This window comes from Corylus avellana, chromosome ca6 (genome assembly GCF_901000735.1).
Source record: "Corylus avellana chromosome ca6, CavTom2PMs-1.0".
Classification (NCBI taxonomy): domain Eukaryota; kingdom Viridiplantae; phylum Streptophyta; class Magnoliopsida; order Fagales; family Betulaceae; genus Corylus; species Corylus avellana.
In genome coordinates, this window is record NC_081546.1 from 4,556,360 (window position 1) to 4,571,384 (window position 15,025).

Here is a 15,025-nt window from a genome sequence, read left to right on the forward strand (position 1 = left end):
AAATTAGATGAAATATATATAATATAAATAAACCTGATATAAAAAATATAAAATAATAAAATAATAAAAAAAAATATTTATTGACGTGTCTAATTTTAGCACGTCAACAAATATTTAAATATTAAGTTATTTAAATAAAATTTTAAAAAATTAAATTGAATTTAAATTTCCTAACGTGTTGAATGTAACATGTCAATAAATATTGACGTGGCATATTCAACACGTCAAAAAAAAAAAAAATTTGTTGACGTGCCACTTTTGGCACGGCAGTAATTACTGACGTGACAAAATTTAGTTACTGTTTGCCACGTCAGTAACCATCCGATTTTTTATAGTGATAGGTACATAAAATAGTAATTCCATCAAATGTTTCTTCTTTATAATACATCATGGACCTTGAAAATGTATTAAGTTTCGAGTAAACCATGTTGCCATGAATAGCAAAACTTTAAAAGCATGCATGTATGAATTATCACCATAATAACACATCTATTTTTTTTTATATTTTCTTTTCAACAGTCCTAATAACCTGTCCATAAACACTACCAAGAGTATATATGCACCATCAAAGCATGCAACTAACTCGATACAACCAAACTATTAGAAACTACAATTAGCACTAGCTTTCTATTATGACACAGTATTTACTTAACTAAAATAAAACACTCAAGAATGACAACAAAGAAAGATAGCAACTCTAAACATGTGTTTGGTTCACGGTATGGAATGATGATATAATCTGTAATGCAATGTTTGATACTGCAAGTTTCACTATACAAATATTTTGGTAATGAAAATATTATAAGGTCGAATTGGTCATATTATAACGTCATATTTTTTCAAAGCTAAGTATCATGTATACTTTATTGTTAAGAAGAGGAAATGATTGATATCTAAAGAAAAAAAAAATTAATGTCCTCAAAGTGGGCTAGCAGAAGGTTTGGCTATATAGATATCAACATCACAGCACACAAATTAAGACCTCTTCATACTAAACATAGATTAACCAACTCAAAATTCCAACAAGATGGATCCTACCGCCATGGAGATCATCTAGTTACTACCTCAAACTATATTTTATAGTTGAGGAGAATCCCACCTTCTAAATATTTTCTTATCGCACATAAACACAAAGAAAGGTGTACATGTATGCACACCTGAAATTATTTTTGGTACTTGATGTGAATCTCATTCTCCATTTTTTATTACAAAACACACACAGAAACCCAGTGAAACACTACCTCTTGTATTCTATGTGAGAGATTGAATGAGTCAAGATTGATAAAATAATATTCTACATTGCAAACTTGATTCGGAAAGGTTGTAAACATACATTTTTTTTTTCTCACTAATGATGCAAATAGAAATAATCATTAAACTGGAACAAAAGAGAAAACAAATTGCCGAAACCAATAAGTGAACATGGCACTACACCAATTAACAAAATCAAATAGAATCTATGAGAGACAATTAGGGAATATTTTAACAAAGGCAAAAACAATTGCCTATAGCTAAAATTTCAGGATGGAGAGAGAAAGAGAGACATGAACCAAGGTATATGAAGAAGTTGAAGAAATATTGTATGAAAGCATACACTAATATAGCATCTATGTACCTCAAAAACTCAATTATGCTCTCAATGTAAAGAGAGGAGTTTAATGATGGAAAAGACCAAGGGTAGTAATTTAACTTTTGAACACACGCACAAGCATCACAATCCAACAATAAGGGCATGAACTGCAACACATGAAAACTCAACAAAACTAAGGTTCAAAAGCATGTAAATAATATTAAAATTAGGAGTGCATCTATGTAATGCCAATCAAGTTACACCGGGTATGAAAGCCATTCTCCACAGTAAAAAAAAACAAAAAAAAATTCTAAATTTTATTCTAAGAACAATGAATACATTAAAACAAAGACACAAAAAATGTGACAATATATGAGTAAAAAAAAACAAAAACCCACCAAAAAAAAAAAACCCCACGAAAAAAAAGAAAGAAAAAAACAATAAAAAGATAGGTTGGTATCTAACTCAAATAGGATAACAGGTAATAAGATTACCATGTAAGCTTAAGTAAATAGATGGTTGTTAAAAAAACAACCTTAATAGAGATCAATATTGATGTGTCGGAATAAATATATGACAACATGGGACTCCCATGAAGAAGCATATCAAACTGAATATGAGATTCTCAAAAATATATAATTTATGAATTTTGTTATTAACAATAATTGGAGTCATCTATACTGATACTACAAAAGTAACATCAAATTAATATGAAAATAATACATTGACAGAAGAAAGTAATCTTACCATTGACTGAGATAAAAGTTCCCCTCTCAATAATGGGTGGGTCACTCATCCTCTCAAAAATGGAAAGAGAGTGGAAAAAAGAAGTGTGTTTAAAGCGGAAAAATGGAGAGAGAGATAAAAATAAGTAGAAAAGTCAAACGAAAACTCTGGAACCTACTAAAAGAGGAAAACAAATGACTTAAATTCCTTTATTCCTCACAATATCAGTTCTATGGGCAAACTAAGTAAGGGCCAAATCGTCATTTTAACACCAAAACAACGCAAACCTAAATACTATCTAGAAGGTGGTGCCAAAAGACGAAAGAAAACGAAATAAATTCATTTATAGTACTAATTGACTGGTTCAGTAAAATATGAAAGGGCAAAATCATAATTTGACACTATCAAAGAAAATGTCTTTTATATAGCTCTAAATAAAGTGTATATATATATATATAAAGTTGGGATATATTATTTTTCACAAACAATTTGAAATGAGCCCACAAACTATGAATTTGACAATGAATACGATGTAATGAGTCAGCTGCATGTTCTTACGACAAAGTCGTAGTAGTGTACTGTGCCTTGGGCCCTGCAGTGAAGCAACAACAACCCCAGCAGCCATAACAAAAGCTTCTTCGTGTTCAATGATACGTCCATTTCCTCTGAATCTTTCTTGTCCCTGGACTGGACTGGAATGGAATAGAACGACAGCTTTTATAACATGGACATTTCGGCTGGTGCTGTTAATTGGGAGATTCTGGGTAAGTATTGATTAACTGTTACAAATAGAGATATAGAAGCAGCTCAGCAGTCCCCTGCTTTTTCCGGTTACGTTTGACATTTAGGTGGACTTGCTGGTGCACAACTTTGGTGGAAAATGAAGACGAGGAACTTTGGTTACCTGGTAGCTGTCATATAATATATATATTGTTTTTATTTCATCCAAAAATATGCCCTGTTCCAGATCTTTCATATACTCCCCATAATGGAATATCTTATAATATTTTCTTAAAGATTTCCGAATATAGGCCGCAGGGGCGGACCGGGATGGGATGGCACCCATAAATTTTTTAATCTTTTTATAATGAGAGCAGTTTTATGAGGAAATTTTTATATTAAAGACCAGATTGGGATTGCGTTTAGGGTGCTTAAAAGTGAATTTAATACTCAAAAAGTTTGTTTGATGAAGAAAATACTCATTTGGTAAAAAAAATTAAATGCGCTTTTAAGAGTCTACAATGCCTAAAAATGGCTAAAACGCACTTTTGGCAAAAACTTAAAAATAAACATTTTACTAAAAAACATTTTTTAACTTAAAAGTTTTATTTCTCAAACGCAATCCGAAATCGTTTGAATTGGTTTTCATTATCGACCAAACAAACAAAATCAAGATACAGGCTCCTCCACGATGAACGGGAAGTCCTCCCTCCATTCTCTACCCTCCCCATACATAAGAGCAGTTTTTGCTAAATGGTGCGCAGCGCCATTGGCTAGCCTTCGGACATGTTGCACTACCCATCCTTGGTGCTTTACAATCTCTTCCTTGGCAGCATTCACCACTTGCCCGTAAGATGACCAGCAGTCTCCTTCTTTGTTCAGGGCTTGGACTATCTCCAGTGCGTCCCCCTCAAACACTACATTGCGAAGTTCCATTCGTAAAGCTAAATTCACCGCAGTCCACGCTCCAATCGCCTCTGCCGTAGGTGCATGGTTGATGGAATCCTTGGTAACACATAGCATGGCCAAGACCTTTCCTGTATGATCTCGCACGATAACTCCAACACCCATCTGATTTTGGCTTTGGTAGAGTGCCGCATCCCAGTTTATCTTGACATGTCCCACTGGAGGTGTCACCCAAACAGCAGGGGATTTGATATGAGGGTCCGCAACCATGGTGCTGCTCCTCTGCGTAGCAAAATTGAACGCCTCAACCTGCTCTTTAGCACGTCGAAATACTTCTGGCGGGCCTATCAAATCACCCCCGTGCACTACGGAATTCCGTCTAAACCAAATTTGGCGCGCTACAGTTGCCACGAGCTGCATTTGGTCCTCATTCAATCTGTCCAGTAGGTTTTCCAGTATATAAATGAAATCAGTTTCATCACTACCACATTTATGGATCCTGGGCTCACACTCCAGCCACACATCCTTTGCTGATAAACAGCTCCAGAGGATATGGCCGATTGTTTCAACTTCTCGGCCACAGATTGGACAAAGAGGATCAGGGGAAACATGCCGCTTGAACAAGAGCTCCTTCGTTGGTAAAATATTATTGCATGCTTGCCATAGAAATGTTTTGACCACTCGAGCGCCTTTAATCTTCCAAATTCGTTTCCATAAAACAGCCAGTTGTTGGGCATTTGAACAGCTGCCCTCCTTGATGATACTGTTTTCCTTCCCCAAGTGGTATGCGCTTCTGACCGTATATTCCCCATTCCTAGTGGCCGCCCAGACAAACTGGTCTCTTCTACTTCTCGGACAGACAGCAATGCTACAGATTTGTCTTGCCACTTCTTCCCCAAAAACATCACGTACCAGGCCCGTGTTCCACCAGTTTGTTTCCACATCAAGTAGCTCGCACACTTTTGCTTCCTTCGGCAGAATTCTTACTGGTGATCTGATTTGATGTGCCCCCGGGTTGGGCAGCCACGGGTCTTCCCAAATCCGGATAGATGTTCCGTCCCTTACCCTCCAAACAAGCCCTTCTTTGATGAGAGGTTTGGCATTCCAAATACTACGCCAAACATACGACGGCTTTCGGCCTAGGTTGGAATCCAAAAAGGACCCATGCGGGTAATATTTTTCCCGGAAGATGGTTGCCGCCAAGGTGTCCGGTCTTTGAATGAGTCTCCAACCTTGTTTACCGAGGAGAGCAAGGTTGAACATTTCTAGGTCCCGGTATCCTAACCCCCCTCGCTCCTTTGCCCTCCCCATTTTGCTCCAACTCATCCAAGCAATTCTAGCATCATTCCCCTTGTGTCCCCACCAGAACTTAGACATCATGGAGCTGATTTCTTGGCAGAGAGTTTTGGGCAGCTGGAACACACTCATCGTATAAGTGGGGATCGCTTGTACTACAGCCTTCAAAAGCACTTCCTTCCCTGCTTGTGAAAGGAATTTTTCTTTCCAGCCATTCATCCGCTCCCAAATTCGGCCTTTTAGCGACGAGAAAGAACTCACTTTAGCTCTCCCAATAAGGGCAGGAAGGCCTAAATATTTTTCATATTGAGTGGTAGAAGCAACTCCCGCTACCGACAGAATGAGCTCTTTTGCTTCTCTTTTCGTATTTTTGCTAAAGAAAATGGATGTCTTCTGCCGGTTGAGTTTCTGCCCGGAGGCTTTCTCATAAATATCTAAGGCCTCTTGAATTCTTGCCCACTCCAATACACTAGCTCTGCAAAACAACAAACTGTCATCCGCAAAGAATAAGTGATTTATTTTGGTACCTCCCCTGGCAATAGGCAAGCCTGTTATTCTCCGTTCTTGTTCCGCTCTTCTCAAAAGAGTACTAAGTCCTTCCGCACATAAAATAAAGAGATAAGGGGACAAAGGATCCCCTTGCCTGATACCCCTCATAGGGGCAATTTTTCCATGCGGTTGGCCATTGATTAGGATTGAATAGGAGACAGTGCGAACACATGTCATGATCTTTTCTACCCAACTTCTTACTTAAGATTAGGAAAACAACGGAGTCCTCCCTAGGGTTTCTCTAAGAAACGGCTAGAGGTGAGGTTTGAACCTCCTACCGGTTGGCGGCAGCGGAGGGATTAACGGATACAGCAGAGAATTCTAACGAGTGGAAGATGGCGGAACAGTTAGAAAAACTATGGGGAACGATATCTCTCACGGAGGGGGAGAAGAATGGGATTGCTATCACTGAGGGAGAGATCGAGGAGGCAAGGGCCCAAGGTGGGCGATGCTTGATAGGGAAACTCTGGATGGGGAAGAGGGTGAACAAGGATGCTTTCAAGACTGTCTTATCGCGAATCTGGCGCACGTTGGGAGGTGTAATATTCAAGGAACTGGATGATAATATTTGGCTGTTTGAGTTCGAAGACGTGGATGACCTGCGGCGAGTTCTGGAAGGTAGGCCATGGTCCTTTGACAGGCATATCCTTGTCCTTAAAGAATTTGACGGAAGCACGCCTCCATCACAGATGGCTTTCACGCACTCCCCTTTTTGGGTGCAAATACATGATATGCCATTACTATGCATGACTAAAGGCGTCGGTACCAAAATAGGAGAATCAATGGGGCAGTTAGAGGATATTGATCTGGCGGGGGACGGGGTTGGATGGGGTAGGTGCCTGCGAATCCGAGTGGTCATTGATTTATCCAAACCCCTGGAGCGGGGACGTGCCCTCATGTTGGAAGGAAAATCCCACTGGGTTACCTGCAGATACGAGAAGCTGCCCATGGCTTGCTTTGACTGTGGCAGGGTCATTCATGGTGAGAAGGGATGCCCTATACCACGGAACACAACATCAAATACTAAGGCGGGAGGGAGAGAGTGGGGCGTGTGGCTCCGGGCGGACGATGGGCAATGAAGAAGAGTCGGGGGTGATGATTCTGGTGCCGGTGGGGAGAAATCCAGCAAGCATGGCGACATGGGGGATGGCGGCGCTGGGTTGCATCGCAGAAACACGTACATGGAATCTTCCGGATTTTCTGGAAATCCTAGCCAAAAATCGTGCTCCAATTATAGCCCCAGAAGCGGAGAATCCCCATCTTTCCATCATGGAGCTGCAGGAGGGACGAATAAAAAAGGAAAGGAGAAGACAGGGGAATCGGTTGGACAGACTGCGGAAAATCAGGGTTCCCATGCAAATCCTGCGCCTGACGTGGGAGACACAAATTCTATCGAGGTGGAGGGAGCTGGAAACGGAAAGAAAGACCAAGATAGTGGGCCAAAAAAGAAAGTTCAGATGGGCCTGAGCAACAATATGGGCCAGTCCGATGTAGACAAGACATTGGGCTTGCATGAACTTACCCCCACACCTACCCAAATGGATGTAACTCCTATCTCACAGCCGAAGATGAACGTGAATCCTCCTGCTAGCCTACGAACGTGGAAGCGCAAAGCACGGGAGGGGCATAGTAAGACTAGCACAGGGGAGGCGGGACACCAATTGAACAAGAAGCGAAAGGAGAAGAATTCGGGTGATGAAGGAGCAACGGAGTGGGGAGGCAAACGGGGGAGGATGACCGGTGTGGAGGAAGGTGGCAATAACAAAGTGAGGGCGGTGGCTGAATTTCAGCCCCGCCACCAACAATGAGTCTCCTAAGTTGGAACTGCCGAGGGCTTGGGAACCCTCAGGCAGTTCGTGACCTTTGTCAACTGACGAAGGAAAAGAAGCCCAACATTTTGTTTCTTATGGAGACAAAATGTAGAAAGAATAAAATGGAGATTATCCGGGTGAAATTGGGTTTTGAAGGTATGTTTGTAGTGGAGCCTATTGGGAGAAGTGGTGGCCTGACCATGATGTGGAAGAATATTAGAATGCTGGAAATTCAAAACTACTCTAGACGACATATAAATGCAATTGTGATGGAAGAAGGCTTGGGGTGTTCATGGAAATTGACGGGCTTTTATGGTCATCCAGAGTGGACAAAAAGGCATGAATCTTGGGCCTTACTAAGTCATCTACGAAGCTTCAACCCGCAGCCATGGCTTTGTGTGGGTGATTTTAATGAAATCACAACACAATCTGAGAAGTCAGGAGAGTTACTAAGGAAGGAGACTCAAATGGCCCAATTTAGAGAGACTTTGGAAGACTGTCAATTAAGTGACTTAGGGTTCACAGGCTCTAAATTCACATGGACAAACAGAAGGCAAGACGGTGAATTTATTAAAGAAAGGCTAGATCGGGCAGTAGCTAATAGTGGATGGTATACTTTGTTCAAAAAGGTGGAAGTTAAAATTTTGGCCGCCCGCACGTCTGATCACAAGCCTATTTTTCTCACTTATTCAGCAAAAGAAATTGAGCACACATATGGCAAGAGGGGCACCAAGTTTGAAGCAAAGTGGTTCTTAGATGAGGGGGCCACGGATGTGATCAAAAAGGCATGGTGTGGGGACACGGGTGGTGTATCTAGTGTACAGGTGGTGCAACAAAAACTTGAAGCTTGCAAAGTGGCGTTAAAACGTTGGAATTGGCAACAACACGGCAGTTTTGAGAAAGCCATAAAAGAAAAAACGAAGCGCTTGGAACTACTGCAGCGTCATGAAACAGCAAGGGACGGCCACGAGATAAAACAACTTCAACTTGAGATTGAATTTTTGCTCGAGCAGGAGGATATAAAATGGAAGCAAAGAGCCAAGCAAAATTGGTACCGTAATGGTGATAGAAATACCCCTTTCTTTCATGCATGGGCTAGTCACCGGAGGAGAATTAATCAGATTCAGAAAATTCAAGATGATGAAGGGCATGAGTGGACAACACCGGAGGATGTTGGCCAAGCATTCATTGGCTTCTATCAAACGCTGTTCACTGCTGGGGGAGTTTCTGCCATAGAGGAATGCCTTATGGGGCTGGAGTGTCGGGTATCGGAAGAGATGAATGGCCAATTAACTAAGGTTTTTACCATGACAGAAGTGGACGAGGCCTTGAAACAGATGCACCCGCTGAAGTCTCCCGGGCCTGACGGGATGTCTGCATGTTTTTATCAAAATTCCTGGGCTTTAGTGCGGAATGAGGTATGCACGGCAATTCTTGACTTTTTGAACAATGGAATTTTTGATGACTCTATTAATGCAACATACATTACTTTAATTCCAAAAGTGAAGACTCCAGCTAGACTCACTGAGTACCGGCCTATTAGCCTATGCAATGTTATGTATAAGCTAATTGCAAAGGTATTAGCTAACAGGTTAAAGAAGGTCCTCCCCTTCATCATTTCCGCCAATCAAAGTGCGTTCATCCCGGGACGCCTTATAACGGACAATATATTGGTTGCTTTTGAAGCTCTACAGACCATGGATGTACGGATGAAAGGAAGGAAAGGGTACATGGCCCTTAAACTTGACATGAGCAAGGCTTATGATCGAGTTGAGTGGGACTTTTTGGAGGCTATCATGGTAAAAATTGGCTTTGCAATCCGAAACAGGTTTTAAGAGCGTGTTGGAGACTGTATTTGAGAAATAAAACTTTTAAGTTAAAATTTTGATTTTTTGGAAAAAATTCTATTTTTAAGCTTTTACCTAAAATTCGTTTTAGTCATTTTCAAAGTAAATAAAATAAAAATCAAAGGACTGTTGGAATTTTTTACTAAGGACGTGTTTGGGTGTACGTTCGATGAGCCTAAAAGTGCGTTTAACACTCAAAAAGTTTGTTTTTTTTTTTTTTATATATATATATAAAAAAGTACCCGTTTAGTAGAAAAAAAATTTGAAAGCGTTTTTAAAGGTTCCAAAAGCCTAAAAATGGTCAAAATATTGTACTTTTGGCAAAAGTTTAAAAATGAAACTTTTGCCAAAACGCATTTTTTTTTACTTGAAAACTCTATTTCTCAAATGCAATCTCAAATATGCTTTAAACATGTCAGCTTTAATTTGTTTAACACAACTTTTTAAATACTAAAAATACTTTTTTAAGTTTTCTAACACACAATCTCAAATGGGCCTAAGACCCGGCAACTTACTCTTGACCATATCATTCCTGTTTTAGAAATGAAAAAAATGAAGCCAACATGTGTGACCACAGTTCCTTTTCCTCTTTAGTGTGAGTTCCTTTTCATTCCAAATTGATAAATTATTTTTCAACAAATGCTGCACACTCTCAAATGCATATTTTATAATGTAACGTACACTTGATCCAAAATTTTATAATAATCCATCATAAAATATTTCGAAACCAAAGGAGTAATATAAGGAGCGGTGATTTAATAGCACGTTTCAAAAGTTGCTATGAAAACAGTGCCCTTTATGTATTATAGTCTTCCAACACATCAAATTCAGCAATGCTGATTTGTTTATTTATGACATCAAAATCAGCAGCTAGCTAGCTACTGATTTTTACCAATACATCAACGATGAGTTAAGCTGCTCCCCCAACTTAATTTTCTCCCCGTGTTTACAGTTGCAACACATATGTTGGTTGGACCATCTAACATTCCGGCATGCATGATAAACCAAAATCTGATAACCTTTCTATTATATCTTTAAAAATAGATATATCAATGTTTTTATAGTGTAATATTGTATGATGAGTAATATAAGGAGCGGTGATTTAATAGCACGTTTCAAAAGTTGCTATGAAAACAGTGCCCTTTATGTATTATAGTCTTCCAACACATCAAATTCAGCAATGCTGATTTGTTTATTTATGACATCAAAATCAGCAGCTAGCTAGCTACTGATTTTTACCAATACATCAACGATGAGTTAAGCTGCTCCCCCAACTTAATTTTCTCCCCGTGTTTACAGTTGCAACACATATGTTGGTTGGACCATCTAACATTCCGGCATGCATGATAAACCAAAATCTGATAACCTTTCTATTATATCTTTAAAAATAGATATATCAATGTTTTTATAGTGTAATATTGTATGCTGAATCAAGATTGCTAAAAGTTAAAAACTGTATTTGAAAATGAGAAATCACATGTGTTAGTTTTTGTTGGCTTAATTCGGTTCCAAAATGCAGAGGCTATTGTCTATGAGCTCAAATACTGATATAGAGTTGCTCATAATTCAGTCTTTACCGTTCAAAATGTGGATTCATGTGTCATGAACGTCCTTGCAAAGTTATAGCTCAATCAGACCACAAACACTTATCGATCGAAGCTGTTGATCAAGGACCTACAGAAGTTCTAGTAACTCTCATTTACTTTGGGAGGTAAAGTATACTTCATAAAATCAAGTGTTAATGTCAAATACTTTTGGGGAGTAAATTGTCACTTTTTAAATACTAGGATTAAAAGTGTAAATGAGCGGATAGTTCAGGGGATAAAATATATTCTCTCCAAATCATTATCACAAAATAAAATTTCTGGTCGGAAAAAATCTTTATCATATTATAATTATATTTGATATCCAGGCAACAACGCTAGGTGGGTTTGAGACTTACCACAAAGTCGTAATAATGCACAGCACCTCTGGCCATGCAAAAGAACCAGCAACTCTGACAAGCAAGCAAGAGGAGTTTTGGGAAAACACCCATCTTCTTCAACCTAATTTTTTATGGTTTTCCTATGGAGAATCAGTCCGTTTGCTACTCGGAAAATACCATTTCCTTGTCTTACTTATATATCAGAGATAGTTACTTTTTGCCCTTATGAACTACAACACTTTGACACTTTTTTCTCATGACTTATCAACTATGACACTTGACCCCATCAAACTACTATGACAAAAAGCCCCATTCCATTAGTTAAAGGAGTTAAAATTGACGGTCAACGGTCATATGCAAGTCATGTGCTATTTTAAATTTTTCTTCTTCCACTTTTGCCCTCACTTCAGACCAAAAAAATGACGCTTATACCCTCCTAAACCCTAATCCAACACATGAAAACAATTTAAAATGAGGGCTTTTTTCCTCAAGTATTGTTTCATTATTGGGGATGGGTTGACTTCTTGTTACGTGTAGGTATTAGGAAGGAGAAAAAAAAAATTTATATATATATATATATATATATATATATGTGTGTGTGTACAACTTGACTCGAGAAATGCTATGGGTTAATAAGTTCTTCATATTTAGCTCATATTTTCTTACAATCAACCATTAAATTTGTGGAGTTCACCATTAATTTATGTAAAATCTACATAAGTTTATAAATTTAATAGTTGTTATAAAAAAATATAGACCAAATATAAAAAATTTATTGACCACTTATATTTCTCATTTGAACTCCCACAAAATCCTCAATCCTCCTCCCGTGAGAAAACATGACCTAATCTTGAACTTTTATGTCCTCGCCTGAACCAAAAGCACTGACTGGGGAACCTAACGATCAACATTTTGTAACCACACATGTTAAAAATGCCGCTCCAAATGCCAATGCCAAAACCACACATGTACACCCACCAAATAATATTCACAATAAAAATATATAATATATTATATGAAAAATAAAAAAACCTCATATACTATCAAATCTCAATAAAATAAAGTGAATAGTGTGTGTGAGTAGAGTGTTGTTGACCAAACACTACCTTGGTCCTGAGGATTTGGTCATCCCCAACTGGCCCTTAGGGGCTGAGATGGGTGTTCAACCACCCTATCTTTTTTAATAATTTTTTTTATTTGTTTATTATTTTAATTTATATTTATTTTTTAAATTTAAATAATATTTTATTATTATTTTTTAGTGGGACACATGACAAGTTGATAATTGTTTCATATAATTAGACGATTGAGATTAAAAAAAAAAAAAAAAAACTCATTAATGGAACACATTAATTGTTTTTGTTAATTTCCAGGAAAAGCTTATAGATATTTGTGAAGAGTGTGATAAAAGCCGAGACCAATGCACAGAAAATAACCACGACAACATCGTTTTATTTCTGTCCGACGGTTTCAACCTAAAGTTCTCAACTCCATTTACTCACGTGGGTACACTACCCGGGACCCAACAAACATCGTCAAACCCCAACTTTGAATTTCATACACAACTTGAGTGCTTCAGTGTTCAGTCTAGTCTTTGTCGGGTTTTAATTTTTTATTATTTTTTTCGATAGAATACTAAAATTTAATAAAAATTTTATATTTTGTTTATAAAGTTAGTAAGAGGTCATATTATTATTGTTATTTATTTTTGTTTTGTTTTTTTTTTTTTTTTAAATGATGTGACAACTTATCACATAAATTTTTATGGATAAAATATAAAATTTTTATTAAATTTTAGTACTTCTCTATACATTTTATTTTATTAATATGAAATTTTTATTAAATTCTAACATTTCTCTATACATTTTATTTTATCGGCTCATTTTTACCTTTTTTTTTTTGTATCATTTAAAATCATTATTTATAATTAAAGGATTAAAAAAGAAAAAAATAGTGTAACATTACTATTCTTTTATGGGTGGTCTTAAAAGTCGGTCTCTTTTGAGTAATTAATTCATCGTTGTGTCACATGAATTAATTGATCAATGGTGGGATCGACCGTTAGATGGTCGTTGAACTCTAAAATTTTAAGACTGTTTTAACACTTTTTGTGGAACACTTGTACATGTATGCATAAGTATATACATTTTAAAGAAGTTTTTAAACACTTTATAAAATATTTGAAAGCCTTGCGCGCGGTGTTTATACGCCAATGATTATTTTAAAATAATTTTCACCTTTTTAAGTGAGTTGTTACATTGTAAGTATTTAAATACTTCGGTGACCAAAAGTGTTTTTTTTGGTAATTTTTACTTTTTTCTTTAAATGGATTTTTTTAGTGTTAAAAATCTTTTAAGCCTCATAAATATAATCCCAAACAAACCTTAAGCCTAAACCTCGGCTTGACTCAAATACACCTTTATCCATGACATAAGGATTTTATATAGTGGGTTTTGAGGCCATACCTGAATGAAAAACTGTTAGATCCAAAATTCGTGTCACATAGATTTGTGATTCCTCCTCTTCCTCTTCTGAGAGCGGCTCTTCCACCTGCAAGATGAAGCATGAGGCGTCAGCAGTCCTTTGGTCCTTCAACCGAAGGCACTCCAACGCCCAAGTTAGTGTGCTTGATAATTGAGAGAGTGAAGGAGATGTAGAGAGAGATAGAAAGAGTACTTCCTCCTCTGGGAGGAAGCCCATTGGAGCAATGGACAGAAAGGATGATGTGAGAGTAGAGAAGGGCCAAGATTCTTGTTACCGAAAAGAGAGATCCCACGTTCCCTTTGGACTCCTGCACTAGTGAGCTCTCCTTGGGCCTCCAAAGGACTCTTCGAACCTCTCTCGGATATATGGGCCTCGAGCGACCCAAGAGTCCTAAAAAACTCTTTCACCGACAGTATTCCTTTTCTTTAACAATAGATATAGAATTTATGAACAGCTTCAACTTTTTTAAAATAATTGATGCTGGTTTCTATGGATCATAGATCAAAATAGACAAAGGAAACAGTGCCTTTTTCCTTCTATAATATTGGTCTCAAAACCAAAAATCTTTCGAAGAACCACAAACTAAGTATCAAGCATAACTAAGATCCTCCACGGTTATTATTGTCAAAATTTCTTTCTTTACTCTTCTTTCGGGAGCAATCTTTGTTGAAGACCAGACAGTGCATCTGCTCCACAAGGCGGCATGTAAGCCGGAGGAGGGCGGAGCTTCCTCTATTTCGTGGGGCCGTTCTTACTATGAAAACTATGTCCATACCCCAACTCAAGTGCCGGTCAAAATGACAATGCATATACTAAACCCCTCGAACAATTATGTATTATGTAATAAAATAATTATTTAATTATTTAATTAATATTATAACAATAACTACTTAATGACCGTACCTCGATTGTCGGCTCTAAATCTGATTGTGAGACAACCATCCTTAGGAACTGATACAGTGTTAAACTCGGGTGGATTAACTAGATTATGTGTTAACGGGTTACTCACATTGTCAAAGTTTCCAAGTCCTATTCCAACCACATAACATCTAAAGCCATGCAAATAAATCAGATGATTTTCTCCTGAATTCATGACATTAGTCCCCTGAAACGTTGTTTCCACTGTTTCGTTATAATCTAGCATCTTCACCCTTGTCCCTTGGTCCGACAGAATAACATTGTCGGTCAACAA

At 37.8% G+C, this 15,025-nt stretch overlaps 1 pseudogene; it reads right to left on the reverse strand.

The window, feature by feature from the left end:
• LOC132184024 (putative laccase-9) overlaps positions 1 to 11,460 on the reverse strand; it is a 23,516-nt pseudogene extending 12,056 nt beyond the window's left edge.
• Positions 11,461 to 15,025: the final 3,565 nt, after the last annotated feature.